We start from the raw sequence: 17,508 nt of genomic DNA, 5'->3' as shown, positions 1-17,508 counted from the left end.
TTTTTATTGGTGTTCAATTTACCAACATACAGAATAACACCCAGTGCTCATCCTGTCAAGTGCCCGTCACCCATTCACCCCCACCCCCCGCCCTCCTCCCCTTCCACGACCCCTAGTTCGTTTCCCCGAGTTAGAGGAGTCTTTTTCTTCTCTCTTCCCTTATATTCCCTTTCACTGTTATTTATATTCCCCAAATGAATGAGAACATACACTGTTTGTCCTTCTCCGATTGACTTACTTCACTCGGCATAATACCCTCCAGTTCCATCTACGTTGAAGCAAATGGTGGGTATTTGTCGTTTCTAATGGCTGAGTAATATTCCATTGTATACATAAACCACATCTTCTTTATCCATTCATCTTTCGATGGACACCGAGGCTCCTTCCACAGGTTGGCTTTTGTGGACATTGCTGCTAGAAACATCGGGGTGCAGGTGTCCCTGCGTTTCATTGCATCTGTATCTTTGGGGTAAATCCCCAACAGTGCAATTGCTGGGTTGTAGGGCAGGTCTATTTTTAACTGTTTGAGGAACCTCCACACAGTTTTCCAGAGTGGCTGCACCAGTTCACATTCCCACCAACAGTGTAAGAGGGTTCCCTTGTCTCCACATCCTCTCCAACATTTGTTGTTTCCTGCCTTGTTAATGTTCCCCATTCTCACTGGTGTGAGGTGGTATCTCATTGTGGTTTTGATTTGTATTTCCCTGATGGCAAGTGATGCAGAGCATTTTTTCATGTGCATGTTGGCCATGTCTATGTCTTCCTCTGTGAGATTTCTCTTCATGTCTTTTGCCCATTTCATGATTGGATTGTTTGTTTCTTTGGTGTTGAGTTTAAGAAGTTCTTTATAGGTCTTGGAAACTAGCCCTTTATCTGATACATCATTTGCAAATTTAAACGTTGATAGAATTCCCCTGGGAAGCCATCTGGCCCGGGACTCTTGTGTCTTGGGAGGTTTTTGATGACTGCTTCAATTTCCTCCCTGGTTATTGGCCTGTTCAGGTTTTCTATTTCTTCCTGTTCCAGTTTTGGTAGTTTGTGGCTTTCCAGGAATGCATGCATTTCTTCTAGATTGCCTAATTTATTGGCGTATAGCTGTTCATAATATGTTTTTAAAATCGTTTGTATTTCCTTGGTGTTGATAGTGATCTCTCCTTTCTCATTCATTATTTTATTAATTTGAGTCTTCTCTCTCTTCTTTTTAATAAGGCTGGCTAATGGTTTAACTATCTTATTAATTCTTTCAAAGAACCAACTCCTGGTTTTGTTGATCTGTTCCACAGTTCTTCTGGTCTCGATTTCGTTGAGTTCTGCTCGAATTTTAATTAACTCTTTTCTTCTGCTGGGTGTAGGATCCATCTGCTGTTTTTTCTCTAGCTCCTTTATGTGTAAGGTTAGATTTTGTATTTGAGTTCTTTCCAGTTTTTGAATGGATGCTTGTATGTATTTCCTAAGGGGGATGTATTTCCCCCTTAGGACTGCTTTTGCTGCATCCCAAAGATTTTGAACGGTTGTATCTTCATTCTCATTAGTTTCCATGAATCTTTTTTTTTTTTAAATTTTTATTTATATATAATAGTCACACACAGAGAGAGAGGCAGAGACATAGGCAGAGGGAGGAGCAGGCTCCATGCACCGGGAGCCCGACGTGGGATTCGATCCTGGATCTCCAGGATCACGCCCTGGGCCAAAGGCAGGCAACAAACCGCTGTGCCACCCAGGGATCCCTCCATGAATCTTTCTAATTCTTCCTTAATTTCCTGGTTGACCCTTTCATCTTTTAGCAGGATGGTCCTTAACCTCCACGTGTTTGAGGTCCTTCCAAACTTCTTGTTGTGATTTAGTTCTAATTTCAAGGCATTATGGTCTGAGAATATGCAGGGGACGATCCCAATCTTTTGGTATCGGTTCAGACCTGATTTGTGACCCAGTATGTGGTCTATTCTGGAGAAAGTTCCATGTGCACTTGAGAAGAATGTATATTCAGTTGAGTTTGAATGTAAAGTTCTGTAGATATCTGTGAAATCCATCTGGTCCAGTGTATCATTTAAAGCTCCCGTTTCGGGATCCCTGGGTGGCGCAGCGGTTTGGCGCCTGCCTTTGGCCCAGGGCGCGATCCTGGAGACCCGGGATCGAGTCCCACGTCGGGCTCCCGGTGCATGGAGCCTGCTTCTCCCTCTGCCTGTGTCTCTGCCTCTCTCTCTCTCTGTCTGTGTGTGTGACTATCATAAATAAAGAAAAAAAATTATTAAAAAAAAATAAAATAAAATAAAGCTCCCGTTTCTTTGGAGATGTTGGCTTAGAGACCTATCGAGGGTAGAAAGAGCTAGACTGAAGTCACCAAGTATAAGTGTATTATTATCTAAGTATTTCTTCACTTTGGTTATTAATTGGTTTAAATATTTGGCAGTTCCCACATTCGGGGCACATATATTGAGGATTGTTAAGTCCTCTTGTTGGATAGATCCTTTAAGTATGATGGAGTGTCCCTCTTCATCTCTCACTACAGTCTTCAGGGTAAATTTTAGTTTATCTGATATGAGGATGGCTACCCCTGCTTTCTTTTGAGGACCATTTGAATGGTAAATGGTTCTCCAACCTTTTATTTTCAGGCTTGAGGTGTCCTTCTGTCTAAAATGAGTCTCTTGTACACAGCAAATAGATGGGTCCTGTTTTTTTATCCAGTCTGAAACCCTGCGCCTTTTCACGGGGTCATTAAGCCCATTCACATTCAGAGTTACTATTGAAAGACATGAGTTTAGTGTCATCATGATATCTATTCAGTCCTTGTTTTTGTCGATTGTTCCATTGAACTTCTTCTTAAAGGGGAATTTTAAGAGTCCCCCTTAAAATTTCTTGCAGAGCTGGTTTGGAGGTCACATATTCTTTCAGTTCCTGCCTGTCTTGGAAGCTCTTTATCTCTTCTTCCATTTTGAATGAGAGCCTCGCTGGATAAAGTATTCTTGGTTGCATGTTCTTCTCATTTAGGACCGTGAATATATCCTGCCAGCCCTTTCTGGCCTGCCAGGTCTCTGTGGAGAGGTCTGCTGTTATCCTAATACTCCTCCCCATGAGAGTCAGGGATTTCTTGTCTCTTGCTGCTTTAAGGATCTTCTCTTTATCTTTGGAATTTGCAAGCTTCACTATTAAATGTCGAGGTGTTGAACAGTTTTTATTGATTTTAGGGGGGAATCTCTCTATTTCCTGGATCTGAATGCCTGTTTCCCTTCCCAGATTAGGAATGTTTTCAGCTAGGATTTGTTCAAATACATATTCTGGCCCTCTGGCCCTTTCGGCGCCCTTGGGAACCCCAATTAAACATAGGTTTTTCTTCCTCAGTCTGTCGTTCATTTCCCTTAGTCTGTCTTCATGGTCTTTTAGTTGTCTCTTTTTTCCTCAGTTTCCCTCTTTGCCATCAACTTGTCTTCTATGTCCCTCACTCGTTCTTCCACCTCGTTAACCCTCGTTGTTAGGACTTCTAGTTTGGATTGCATCTCATTCAATTCATTTTTAATTTCTGCTTGATTGGATCTAAATTCTGCAGTCATGAAATCTCTTGAGTCCTTTATGCTTTTTTCTAGAGCCACCAGTAGCTGTATAATAGTGCTTCTGAATTGGCTTTCTGACATTGAATTGTAATCCAGATTTTGTAACTCTGTGGGAGAGAGGACTGTTTCTGATTCTTTCTTTTGAGGTGAGGTTTTCCTTCTAGTCATTTTGCTTAGTGCAGGGTGGCCAAAAACAAGTTGTATTGGGAAAAGGAGCAAAAGAGAGGGGAGAAAGAAGGAAAGAAAAGAGAAAAAGAAAAAAGAAAAAAGGAAGAAAAAAAGGAAAAAAGAGAAGAAAAAGAGAAAAAATGAAAGGAAAAAAAGAGGTGGGGGAAGCAATCAGAAATCAAAAAAAAAAACCAAACAAACAAACAAACACGGGGGAGTATCTTCTGTTTCTGTATACTTTAAGTCCCTTGACTTCCCCTGGAACTTGTCCTTCTAGCTGGTCTTCTGGGGGAGGGGTCTGTTGTGCTCATTTTCAGGTGTTAGCACTTGGGGGAGCTGCTCTGCCCCCTGCCTGGTGCAGGGCTCAGTGGGGGTTGTTTACCCCCTGAGGCCCCAGGAGGAACAACCCCAGTGGCTGCGGCCGCTCTGGAAACCTGGATTTAGCTCCCACAGTAACTATGGAGTTCTCAGTCTGCAGGGGCCTGGAGGCTCCAGGGGCGGGGCCGCTGATCTGCTCAGCTCAGGGCAGGAGCGTCCTTACTGTCCTGGGCCCTCCCGGCCTCTGCTTGTCCCGGGGGGAGGTCGGATCCTGGGCTGTGTCCTGGAGCCCTGTGCTCCTGGCCTGCACTGTTGGATTCGCGCTACCAGCCGCGTAGCTGCCTCTCCGCAGAGCTGCCCCCGGCCGCGCATCCCCCTCCAGGGAGCCGCCGACCGAGCGCCCCGAGCTGCTTCTGGAGCCACGCAGCCCCCTCCGCGCGGAGCCTCTTCCTCTGCCAGAGCCGCCGTCGCCGAGCTGCTCCTGGGGCCGCGCAGCCCCCTTCACGGAGCCGCCAGCCGAGCCCCTTGGAGCTGCTCCTGTGTCAATGTGTGCACTGCAGCCCTTAGGGAGCTCGGTGCACACTCCCCGGGACGCAGGTGTCTGTTAGTGTCCCAGGGAGCCTGAGGGCATCCCCCCTCCTGGGGTCCTGCCTTAACTCCCTGTGGGCGCCTTTCCGCCAGGAAGATTGGTGCAGCTCCTATTTCTCCGGGACGGGGCTCTCCTGTCCTGGGGACACTCGCCCCGGCCTCAGCCCGGCTCCTCGCGGGGCCCCTCCCCCTTGGATGCCTTTTGTTTCTTTATTTCTTTTTCCCCGTCTTCCTACCTTGATAGAAGCGCGAACTCTTCTCACTGTAGCGTTTCAGCTGTTCTCTCTTTAAACCTCAGGCCGCATTCGTAGATTTTCAGGATGATTTGAAGGTTATCTAGGTAATTTGGTGAGGACAGGTGATTTGGAGACCCTACTCTTCCGCCATCTTGCCCCTCCTCGAATACTAAGCCTTTATTGGCTATGTCATTTGCTGATATCTTATTCCATTCTGTAGGTTGCCTTTTGGTTTTTTCATTGTTTCCTTTGCTGTTGAGAACTTTTTATTTCAGTGTAGTACCAATATCTATAATTTTTGCTTTTGTTTCTCTTGCCTCAGAAGGGTTATCTAGAAAGGAGTTGGTACAACTGATGTATCAAAGAAGTTACTGTCTGTGTTCTCTTCTAGAACTTTTTTGGTTGCAGATCTCACATTTAGGTCTTTAATCCATTTTGAATGTATTTTTTATGTGGTGTAAGTCAGTGGTCCAGTTTCATTCTTTTGTATGTTGCTGTCCAGTTTTCCCAATACCATTTGTTGAAAAGGCTTTTTCCTATTGGATATCCTTTCTTGATTTGTCAAAGATTAATTGACAATATAATTGTGGGTTTATTTCTGGATTTGCTGTTCTTTTTCTAGCTCCTTTAGGTGTGGGGTTAGATTTTTTTTTCTTCTTGAAATAGGCCTGTATTGTTATAATCTTCCCTCTTATAACCTCTTGCTGTGTGTCCCATAGGTTTTAGATCACTGTTTTTATTTTAATTTATTTCCATATATTTTTAATTTTTTCTTCGATTTCCTGGTTGGCCCATTCATTGTTTAGTAGTATGTTATTTAACCTCTATGTATTGTGTTTCCAGAAATTTTTTCTTGTGGTTGACTTCTAGTATCATAGCATTGAGGTCCGAAGATATGCATGGTATGATTTTGATCTCCTTGAATTTGTTGAATTTTTTTTAATGAATTATTATGGCATCTGTTCCGGAAAATGTCCCATGTACACTTGAAAAGAATGTGTATTCTGCTGTTTAAGATGGAATGTTCTGCATATATCTTTTAAATCTGTTTGTTCCTGCATGTCATTCAAAGCCATTGTTTTCTTGTTGATATTGTTTAGATGATCTGTCCATTAATATAAGTGAAGTGTTAAACTCCCCTACTATCATTATAGATATATAGATTATTTCTGTTATGTTTGTTATTAACTGTATTACATGTTTGCGTGCTCCTATGTTGGGTGCATAAATATTTATAATTGTTATATCTTATTGTTCTATTTTCACTTTTATAATTATTTAGTGTTTTTCTTTTTCTCTTGTGACAGGCTTTGTTTTAAAGTCTGTTTTGTCCAATATAAGTATTGCTACTCTGGCTTTCTTTGACATCCACTTGCATGATAGATGCTTCTCCAACTTCTCACTTTCAGTCCACAGGTGTCTTTAGGTCTAAAATGAGTCTCTTGGTCTCTTCTAGGCAGCATATAAATGGGTTTTGTTTTTTTAATCCATTCTGTAACCCTGTGTCTTTTGAGTGGAGACTTTAGTCCACTTACATTCAGTATAATTATTGATAAATATTTATTGCCACTTTATTACTTGTTCTGTGGTTTCTGAAGATTTTCTTTGATCTTTTTTTTCTTTCATGTTTTGCTGATTTACTTTAGTGGTATATTTGGATATCCTTTCTTTATTCTTTGCCTGTATATTAGTGGGTTTAGACATATCATTACCAGTAGGTTTATATATAACCTCTTCACTAATTGCAGTCTATATTAAGTTTATGGTCATTTAAATATGAACCTATTCTTTACTCCTCTGCTCCCCATGTTTCTAGGTGTATGTTTGTTATTTTCATATCCCCCCCTTTTTTGGTTAGGTTCTTGACTGATTTTTTACAGAAATACTTATTTTTACTGCTTTAGTATTTCTTACTTTTTTATTTATTTGAGAGAGAGACAGCATGAGCTGAGGGAGAGGCAGATGAAGAGAGACAAGTAGACTCAATGGAGCCCAACGCAAGGCTCCATCCCAGGATCCTGGAATCATGGCTTGAGCCAAAGGTAGATGCTTAACCAACTGAGCCACCCAAATGCCCTTATGATTTTTACTTTGTACTGCCATTTTTTGTCTTTCTTTTCCATCAAAGAGTTTCACTTAATATTTCTTGCAGGACTGGTTCATCGGTCATGAACTCCTTTAATTTTTGTTTGTCTAGGAAACTGTTTCCTATTGTGTGTGATAACCTTGCTGGAAGGAGTGTTCTTGGCTGAAGATTTTTCTCATTCACCATTTTGAATAATCATACCACTCTCTTCTGGTTTGAAAGTTTCTGTTGAGGGATGCCTGGGTGGCTCAGCAGTTGAGTGCATCTCCCTTCAGCTCAGCTCGTGATCCTGGAGTTCCAGGATTGAGTCCCATATTGGGCTCCCTGCATGGAGCCTGCTTCTCCCTCTGCCTGTGTCTCTGCCTCTCTCTTTCTCTCATGAATAATTAAATTAAAATCTTTAAAAAAAATTTATGTTGAAAATCTATCTGTATGGATTTTCCCGTGTAAGTTAATGACTTCTTTTGTCTTGATGCTTTTAAATTTTTTTCTTTGTCTCTATATTTTGCAAATTTAATTATGTTTTGTTACATATATATGTCTTGGTGTACGTCTACTTTTGTTGATTTTGATGGGTGTTTTCTTCCTCCTGAATCTGGATATCTGTTTCCTTCCAAATAACGGAAATTTTCAACTATAATTTCTTATTATCTGCCCCTTTTTGTCTCTCTTCCTTTTGTAGGACTCTTATAATATGAAAGCTCTTATATTTGATGGAGTCACTGAGTTTCCTAAGTTCTCATTTGACATAATTATTTTCTTTCCCTTTTGTTCAGCTTGATTACTTTGCATTTCTCTGTCTTCTAGGTCACTAATTCATTCCTCTGTTTCTTTGATTCTGCTATTCATTCTACAAGTGTGTTTCTCATTTCATATAAAGCCCTTTATCTCTGCTGTGTTATTCCTTATCTCTGTGTTAAGGGTCTCATTCATGTTTTCTACTCCTCAAGTCCAGTGACTATCCTCGTGATCATTGCTTTAAGTTGTCTGTCATTTTCCTTCTGTTTTGCTTAGATCTCTGGTTGTGGTCTTGTCCTGTTCTTTCCTTTGGGATAAATTTCTCTGTCTCCTCATTTTGTCTGCTTTTCTGTATCTGTTTCTCTGTGTTAAGAAAGTCAGCGGCCAGCCCAGGTGGCTCAGCGGTTTAGCGTCTGCCTTCAGCCTGGGGGTGATCCTGGAGTCCCAGGATTGAGTCCCACGTCACTTCCTGCATGGAGCCTGCTCCTCCCTCTGCCTGTGTCTCTGCCTCTCTCTCTCTCTCTGTCTCATAAATAAATAAAATCTTTTTAAAGAAGTCAGCTGTGTCTTTTACATTTGAAAGTAGCAACTTTACGAAGAAGAGGTCCTAGAGTGCCCTGTAGTGCAGTGTTCCCTGTTCCCCAGAATCTGGCACTTTAGGAGAGTATCCTGTGTGTGTTTACGCCCTAATGTTGTGTCTGAGTCACTTTTCCTTTCAGTGCAGGTGTCTACAGTGACTCTTTACCTGCCTGTTGTGGGTTTTACTTGCTCTTTGTGGTGGTAGTGGGACCTAGGCAGGCCAGCTTGAGGAGGCATGCCCACCAGGGGACTTGGGAGCAGGGTGGTGGTGTTAGCAAAGTTTGAACTGGCCATTAGTTCTGTGCTGGATCTCCTGAAGCTCTGTGGCAGCTAGGGGTTAAATTCAGTGGCTAGGGGAACATGCAGGTGGGTGTGGTGCATGATGGTAGCTGGGGACACATTGGCTGGACATAGTGTGGTGGGTGGGTATGACTCACAACTGCAGCTGTGCACCCTATTGGCTGGGTGGGGCGAATTCAGGGGTTTAAGAAGATTTTCCCTGAGGCCAGGGCTGAAGCTAGCAGGCTTGAAGTGGGGGAGTCTTCAGGAGACATCTTGGGCAGGGTGTACTGCTAGCAGGTTAGGTTACAAGTGTCTATGTAGCCGAGCAGCCCTGCCATCCACGGGTAGCTCTGTGTTTATGCTGGGGGTCAGGGGAAGAAAATGGCACTTCCTCACTCCCTTGATTTTGGAGAAGTCCTTCAACATACTCTGAAATCAGAATGAACAGATCTGTTTCCCATTGCCCCTGGTGTTGTATAAACTTCCGTTTTTATGTTGCCTTTCCATGCAGGCTGCTGTCTCTTTAAGGCCAGTGATCCAGCTATAGCTAGCCTTTGTGGTTTACCCAGTGCTGCATCAGCCCACTTTTAAAGTTACAGGCTCCCAAGTCCTACTGATTTTACACACTGACGGAATTCAGCCCTTTTGGTATGTATATATGTATGTCTGTTTGTATGTAGTTAGTTTTATTGGAACAAAGCAACTTGTACACTTTTAACATTTAAAACAGCATCTTTCCTTTCAAGTGAAACACAAAGAAAATTTAAAAATAAATAGGAACAAAACTGTCATAGAGAATGTCAATTTCAACTAAGATCCTATAGGTTCTGTTGATCTATGGAGTGGCACAGGGCTCTAGTCATAAGTAGAGAATATAATTTTAAAAGTGTCATCTTAAACTGTAAGGATAACCATTAAACATCAAAATTAAACGTGTCATAACAGAAGCCATGTTGTCAAAATGCCCGCTTAACTCACCCAGGCATCTCAAATCCACCCTTTGTTAATCTTCAGTAATCCCATTTTTAAAATTCTTTTTTTAAATAAGAGAAAGTAGAGAGATCTTGGCAAATCCTAACTGTCTATATTCACATAGAGACACAGTGTAATTTCTGAGCCCAATATACAGAGAGAGGAGGAAAAAAGCTAGAATTCTGTTCATACCTAGAATTCTGTTCACTACTATACAGGGGCCTAGCAATTCTCCAGCAGGTTTTCCTTTTTTCTGACAGAGCACAGTAGTTGATTTCATAATGTTTTTGTTGAGAATGGAAGGGATAAAAATGAATTTGGAAAGGAAAGTGGTAGAGATTCTTTTCCCATTGTATTCTGCTGAGGGTTTTTCCTCCCAACATAAGTTCAGAACCATGTTAAAAAAGGAGAGAAAAGTAACTTCAAAAAACAGAGTGAATGAGCACAAGAGGAGGAAAAATGAAGACTGCAACTTGCTCCCAAGGACTGTAGAAAATTAAAAAAAGGAAGGTTGGAATACATTAGGGTTCTATTAGTTATCATCTTCATCCTCCTGACCTTCCTCTGCTCCCTCATCCTCTTCACTTTCATTCTCATCTCCTTCTTCATCATTATCTTTTTTTTTTTTTTTTAAGGATTTATTTATTGGGGAGAAAGCAAGTAAGCAAGGGGAGGCGGGAGAGAGAGAAATCCTCAGGCAGACTCCTGGCTAGATGAGGAACATCATCTCATGATCCCGAGATCCCGAGGTGAAACCAAGAGTTGACACTCAACCGACCGAGTCCCCCAGGCATCCCTTCATCAGTATTTTCCAGTCCTTTGTCATCATCACCATCTTCTCTTTTCCCCTTCATCATTCATATCTGGAACCAAGTAGTACTGTAATGGATTTGGCCCAATACCATCTTTGATATAACCTCTCCTGACTCATCTGCACCAGCCCATCTGTTTGTTTTGTTTTTTTTTCCAGCCCATCTGTTTTTTAAAGCCAAACATGGGATTCTTCCTTGTGTGAGCTCCCTGGTGTTAAGAGTCCATTTCTTTGCCCTCTCTACATACATGCAGCTCCCTCCCCTCCTGTGGGCAGCCTCTCAGTGCCTTTCTGACCTTCCTAAGCTTTCAGATGCAGCTTCTTCTCTAGATTTACCAGTGGAGTTTTGTTAGTCTTTGGGTTCTCTGATTTATTGGTTTGGATGAGGATGATATCTAGTTGTAAACATAGAATAGGGTGAGCTCAGGGTCCTACTCTGCCATCTTCCCCCTCCTCCTGACGTAAATATGTGTTATTCTTTGAGAAAATTACACCTTTCCTTTTTCTAGGCTATTCATGTAGAATTTTATGTCAAACTAGTCAGAATTGGGCTGGTTTTAGAGTTTGTTACTATGGTTTCTCTCTGCAGCAGAAACTTGGAACCATGTAATGATATTTTATTGTTGTGTCCCTGTGTGGTTTTGGGTTTCTCCCTTTGCACTGCTTCCCAGAGAAGGTCTGTCTTCAGCTTTCCTCTGTATTCTTCTTATTTCACTCAGTGCTTGTCAGCATATGTTTGGAAGTAGAAAAGGGGACCTTTTTTTTTTTTTTAATGTTTGGATTAAGACTCAAGTTTTAAGCAGGCATTGTGAATCTGTGTTTAGGGGCATGGCCTTCACAAGTCTTCTTGCACCTTCAAGTATAATGCTACTGCCAACATGTATTTTGGTTCCTCCTCCAGGACTAAAGCTTTCGTTGCTTTTTCACCCCTTACCCAGATATAGTTGGTTCTCACCACTGTGTCCCCACATTGTGCTCCTTAGGCTTTTATTCCTTAGGGAAGATGGGCCTGGTAATAATTTTGGATTGCCCTCTATTCCTCTACTCAGTGCTTCAGAGTACAGGTTTTAATGATCTTCCTTTTGGTTTAAGAATTTTTTTTTTTTTTTTTTTTTTTTAAGAGAGATAGGAAGGATCCATATGGGCAGAATTTTGGCATTACTTGCTGCTCCCCTCCCCCAAATAGCACCAAGGGAATCTTTCTCTGTGATCTTCCCTGTGGCCACCTGTTTGTAAAAACTCCCTGTTTTTTGAAACGCCACCTCCACCAAGGGCTTGTCATTCTCATGATAGCCTACACTTGGCACTTAGCAGTATAATTTTTAGTTATACCTTCCTTCTTTCTTGCCACTTTTTGTGGCATTTGTTCCAGTGATCAAATGATCAGATTCTGTTTTTCACTGTAGGTATCTATCTTTCTTTAAATTTCTATATAATTTTTTGCTCTATGACTTTACTTATATGGTTAATAAAATCTGTAATTTGCAATTTGTCAAGCCCTTTTCTTAAGGGATGTAATGAGATGTAATGATGCTATTTGTAGCTTTCTACATGTCTGAGCTGTGTTGTCTTTGTTATTGTTTCTGTTTTTTATTTTTTCTTTTGTATTATTAAATATTTTTAGTATTCAATTTTAATGTTCTTTTAAATTTTTTGGTTATAACATTTAAATTTGTTGCAATAGGGATTACAATAAACATACCTAGTAATCACCTAACAGTTTATATAGATTTAATGTTTTACCACTTTTTTTTAAAAAGCCATACTTTTTTTTAAAAAAGCCATACTTTTTAAAATGATTTTTTAATAGTTGCCATGTGTTTTATATTTATATATTTTGAAGGCCCACCAGACTGTGTTATGGTTTCTCCTTTTAAGAGTCTTATGTATAATAAAGACCTTAGCAGGAGAAAAATGACCTTTTATATTTATTCAGTCATTTACCAGTTTTGTTCTTCATTTCTAAGGATGTTAGCTTCCCCTGGGTATCATTCACCTTCAGAGTAAAGAACTATTATTTCATCTCGACTTCATTTACAATGAATTCTCTTCATTTTCTTTAAGAATGTGTTCATTTCATCTTCATTCCTGAAGGACTTTTTCACTGGATAAAAAAGTGTTAGATGATGTTTTTTCTTCTTTCAGCACTTTGGTTTTTAATTTTTATTATTTTATAAAGATCTATCATCTATCTATCTATCTATCTATCTATCTATCTATCTATTTTAGAGAGAGAGACTATGTGGGAAGGGGCAGAGGGAGAAGGAGAGGGAGAGAATCTCCAGCAGACTCCTCACTGAGGCTGGAGCCTCACTTGGGGCTCAATCCCACAATCCTGAGACCATGATCTGAAATCAAGAGTCCGATGCTCAACTGACTTAGCCACCCAGGCGCCCCTCTTCTTTCAACACTTTAAAGATGTTTTTCTACCATTTCTGTTTTCCATGGTTTTTGATGAGAAGTTTGTGGTAGTTTGAATTGTTGATAATCCATCTGAACTATGTTGCTTTTTGTAGCTGCTTTCAAAGCTTTTTATTTTTGTTTTTTAGCAGTTTGACGTCTGAAGGTGATATTTCTGAGTGTTTTTTTTCTTTCAGTTTATCTTGGTTGGATTTCCTGGATATAGTTGAATATGTAGATTTATCTTTTATCAAATTTGGAAAGTTTTCTGGTAATATTCCTACAAACATTTTTTTCAGTATAATTTTTTTTTCTCATTCTGGCACTCTGATGACTTGTACGTTAGACATTTCAATATTGCCTCCTAGGTTCTGAGATTCTGTTTTGTTTGATTCTTTTTGTTGTTCTGTTGCTTAGAGTGGGTAATTTCTGTTGATCTGTCTTCAAATTTATTGACATTCTTTTCTTGTCTCCATTCTGCTATTTAAGATCTTAAGTGAATTTTTTAAAAAGATTTATTTATTTGTTTGTTTGTTTGAGAGAGAGCATGAGCATACAAGTAGGGGGGAGAGGCAGAGGGAGAGAATCCTCAAATAGATTCCCTGCCGAGCATGAAGCTGACATGGGGCTCAGTTTCATGACTCATGAGATCATGACCTGACCTGAAACTAAGAGTTAGACACTTAACCAACTGAGCCACCCAGGTGCCCCCTCAAGTGAATTCTTTTTAGCATAGATACTGCATTCTTAGTTAAGAATTTCAGTTTGGGGGAAAAAAAAAAGAGTTTCAGTTTGGTTCTTTTTAAGTGTTACTGAGGTAAAATAATAGATTTATTCATTTTTTTGTGCACAATGCATTTATTCATTTAGTAAATTTGTATAGTGTGCAGCTGTCACCACAATCCAGTTTTAGGACAGTGTATTATTTCCAAAAATTCCATCAAGCTCATTTATAGTCAGTCCTATTCCCATCCTTAGTCCTGTGTTACTATTGGTCTCTGTAAAAATTAGCCTTTCTTTGATAATTCATATAAATGAAATTACAGAATATTCATGATATTTTGATCTCTTTCACTTATTAAATTTTTTTGACGTTTATCCTTGTGGTAGCATGTATTAGTATATATTTTTTTATTTTTATTTTTTTAGTATATATATTTTTAGAGCTAAATATTATAGATATACCACATTTTTTTTTTTAAAGATTTTATTTATTTATTCATGAGAGACACAGAGACAGAGAGAGGCAGAGAGAGGCAGAGACACAGGCAGAGGGAGGAACAGGCCCCATGCAGAGAGCCTGACGTGGGACTCGATCCCGGGTCTCCAGGATCAGGCCCTGGGTCAAAGGCAGTCACTCAACCGCTGAGCCACCCAGGCTGCCCCGATATACCACATTTTTGTTTCATAATTCAACATGACAGAAATTTGACTTATATTCCTTTTATTTCCTTTGGCTATTATTAATAAATGTTGCTATGAAAATTTATGTACATGTCCTTTTATGTTTCCATTTTTCTTGAATGGAATAGCTGGGTCATAGGGTAAATATTCAGTTACCTCTTAAAGAAACTGCCAAATTGTTTTCCAAAGCAGCTGTACTATTTTACATTACCAACTGCAGTATGTGAGGGTTAACATTTCTCCACACCTTCATCATCATTTGCTGTTGTCTGTCTTTTTGATTATAGCCAATTTAGTGTGAAGTGGTATTTCGTTATGGTTTTATTTTACATTTACTTAATTAAGCTCTAATGAGATTGAGCATCTTTTCATTTGCTTATTGCTCATTCATACGATTTTGGTGGAATATCATTTAAATCTTTTTCCATTTCTAATTTTTTTCCTAATACATTGTAAAATTGCTTTATATATATACATATATGTATTTTGAACACAAGTCCTTTATCAGAAATATGATTTACAGATACTTTTGTCACTATGTAACTGGTCTTTTCATTTTCTAGAGTGTCTGTCTGAAGCAATAAATTTTTTTTATTTTGATGAAGTCCAGTTTATCCGTTATTTTCTGTAGCTATTCTTTCATCAATTTTATATTATCTTGATTATTGTAGGTTTAAAGTAAGTTTTAAAATATGGTAACAAAAGACTCACTACATTGTTTATTAAAAAAAAATTGAAAGTGTTTTGGGTATTCTGTGTGCCTTGCACTTATGATCAGCTTGCCCTTTTTTTTTTTTTTTTTTTTTTTAAGATTTTATTTACTCTTCAGAGACACAAAGATAGAGGCATAGTCAGAGGGAGAAGCAGACTCCCTCTGGGGAGCCTGATGCAGGATTCAATCCCAGGACTCAAGGATCATGACCTGAGCCAAAGGCAGATGCTCAACCACTGAGTGGCCCAGGTGCCTCGCCATCTTTTTTTTTTTTTTTTTAAAGATTTTATCTATTTATGGGCAGTCTGGGTGGCTCAGCGGTTTAGCACCGCCTTCAGCCCAGGGTGTGATCCTGGAGACCGGGATCGAGTCCCATGTCGGGCTCCCTGCGTGGAGCCTGTTTCTCCCTCTGCCTATGTCTCTGCTTCTCTTTCTCTGTGTCTCTCTCATGAATAAATAAATAAAATATTTAACAACAACAACAAAAAGATTTTATTTATTTATGTGAGAGAGAGCATGAACAGGGGGAGGGGCAGAGGGAGAAGTAGGCTCCTCACCAAGCAGGGAGCCTGATGCAGAGCCTGATTCCAGGACCTGGGATCATGACCTGAGCCAAAGGCAGATGCCCAACCAACTGAGGCACCCAGGCACTTCCCCATATTTTTTTAATACAAAAAAAAGCCTGCTGGCATTTCAGCATGGATTTCATTGACTTTATAGATCAATTTGTTGAGTGTTGTCTTTATAATAATATTGCATCTTTCAATGCAGGAACATAAGGTTTCCATATTTTTTTGTATTGTTCAATATGTAAATTGTTTTTTCTTTTGTGAAATTTATTCTTAAATGTTTTATTATTTTTGATGTTACTCAGAATGGAGTTCTCTTAATTCATTTTTGGATATTTTATTGCTTGTAAAGAAATAAAATTGATTTGGAGCCTTTAAAATTTTTTTTATTTTTAATTTTTTTGAATATAGTTCACACACAATGTTACATTAGTTTCAGGTGTACAACATAGTAATTGAACAACTCTAAACATTATGCTGTGCTCACTACAAGTATAGATATCTGTCACCATACAGTGCTATTACAATGTCACGAACTATATTCCTTTATTTTTTTAATTTTTAGTTTTTATTTAAATTCTTGTTAGTTAGCATACAGTACAATATTGGTTTCAGGAGTAGAATTCATTAACTCATCACTTAATGTACAACACCCAGTGCTCATCATAACAAGTGCCCTCCTTGATATGTATTACTCTTCTCGCCCCTCTCCCATCCATCTCCCTCCATCTCCCCTCAGTTTGTTCTGTATTGTTAAGAAACTCTTAGGGTTTGTTCCCTCCCCTCCCCATATGTTCATCTGTTTGTTCTATTTTTTTTTTTTTAATTTTTTTTTATTTTATTTATGATAGTCGCACAGAGAGAGAGAGAAGCAGAGACATAGGCAGAGGGAGAAGCAGGCTCCATGCACCGGGAGCCCGATGTGGGATTCGATCCCGGGTCTCCAGGATCGCGCCCTGGGCCAAAGGCAGGCGCCAAACCGCTGCGCCACCCAGGGATCCCTGTTTGTTCTATTTTTAACTTTTTGGGGAACTCCATACTGATTTCCAGAGTCGCTGTACCAGTTTGCATTCCTGCCAACAGTGCAGGAGGATTTCTCTTTCTCTCCATCCTCACCAACACCTGTTGTTTTGTATGTTGTTAATTTTAGCCGTTCTGACAGGTGTGAGGTGGTATGTCATCGTGGTTTTGATTTGTATTTCCCTGATGATGAGTAATGTTGACCATCTTTTCATGTGTCTGCTAGCCATCTGGAAGTCTTATTTGGAAAAGTATCTATTCATGTCTTCTGCCCATTTCTTTCTTTTTTTTTTTTTCTGCCCATTTCTTAACTGGATTGTATGTTTTTTGAGTTTAATAAATTCTTTATATATTTTAGATATTAACCCATTATCAGACATGTCATTTGCAAATATCTTCTTCCATTCTGTAGGCTGACTTTTAGTTTTGTTTATTGTTTCTGTCATTGACTATATTCCCTTTGGTCTAGTTTTTATTCTCATGACTTACTCATTCTATAACTAGAAGCCTGTATCTTTCACTCTCCTTCACCCATTTTGCCCGTTTCTTCACCCCCTATGTCACTCCCCACCATTATGGCAACCATCCTATATTTATAAGGCAATCTGTTTTTTTGTTTATTCATTTGTTTTGATTTTTGGATTCTTTTTCTTTTTAAAGATTTTATTATTTATTTATTCATGAGAGACACAAAGAGAAAGAGAGAGGCAGAGACACAGGCAGAGGGAGAAGCAGGCTCCATGCAGGGAACCTGACGTGGGACTTGATCCCGGGTCTCCAGGATCACATCCTGGGCTGAAGGCGGCGCTAAACCGCTGAGCCACCCGGGCTGCCCCTGTTTTTTAGATTCTACATATGAGTGAAGTCATAGGGTATTTGTCTTTCTTAGTCAAATTTTACTTAGTGTCCTACCCTTTAGGTCCATCCATGTGTTGCACATGGCAAAATCTCATCCTTTTTAGGGCCAAGTAATATTTCATTATACATACATATATATCTTACCTTCCTTATGCATTCATCTGTTGGTGGACACTTGAGTTGCCTCCATATCTTGATTATTGTAAATAATACTGCAGT

At 39.6% G+C, this 17,508-nt stretch overlaps 1 long non-coding RNA gene and 1 pseudogene across 2 annotated transcripts in view; one reads left to right on the top strand and one right to left on the bottom strand.

Annotated features, from left to right (window-relative positions):
* The window catches only part of LOC144309019 (uncharacterized), a 174,674-nt gene that overhangs the window by 28,181 nt on the left and 128,985 nt on the right, over positions 1–17,508 (bottom strand). The window lies entirely within an intron of this gene.
* The window catches only part of LOC144309018 (elongation factor 1-alpha 1 pseudogene), a 76,285-nt pseudogene that overhangs the window by 53,567 nt on the left and 5,210 nt on the right, over positions 1–17,508 (top strand). The window contains exon 4 of the transcript XR_013375161.1: positions 9,055–9,191. The product of XR_013375161.1 is annotated as an elongation factor 1-alpha 1 pseudogene (transcript). The remainder of the gene's footprint in view (positions 1–9,054; positions 9,192–17,508) is intronic.

The sequence above is a fragment of the Canis aureus genome, chromosome X (assembly GCF_053574225.1).
Source record: "Canis aureus isolate CA01 chromosome X, VMU_Caureus_v.1.0, whole genome shotgun sequence".
Classification (NCBI taxonomy): domain Eukaryota; kingdom Metazoa; phylum Chordata; class Mammalia; order Carnivora; family Canidae; genus Canis; species Canis aureus.
This window is presented reverse-complemented; position numbering and strand designations above follow the sequence as displayed.